Genomic DNA, 213 nt, shown 5'->3' on the forward strand with positions numbered 1-213 from the left:
CACCGCAGCCTGGTCCTCACCCACTGCCCGGCCGACTCCGCACGGCAGCCGCCGGCGTGGGAAGACAGTGAAATGCACCTTGTCCCACACCCCCACCCCCCCGCCTTCTTGTTTACCAACATTCCTTAAAAAACTAGACTCTGGATAAGGAGAAATTGCAGGAGCCATCTGGCAAGCTTCTTGGAAGAGAGACGTGGAAGCGTGGGGCCTTCG

Source organism: Eurypyga helias, unplaced genomic scaffold, assembly GCF_000690775.1.
Source record: "Eurypyga helias isolate BGI_N326 unplaced genomic scaffold, ASM69077v1 scaffold11610, whole genome shotgun sequence".
Taxonomy (NCBI): domain Eukaryota; kingdom Metazoa; phylum Chordata; class Aves; order Eurypygiformes; family Eurypygidae; genus Eurypyga; species Eurypyga helias.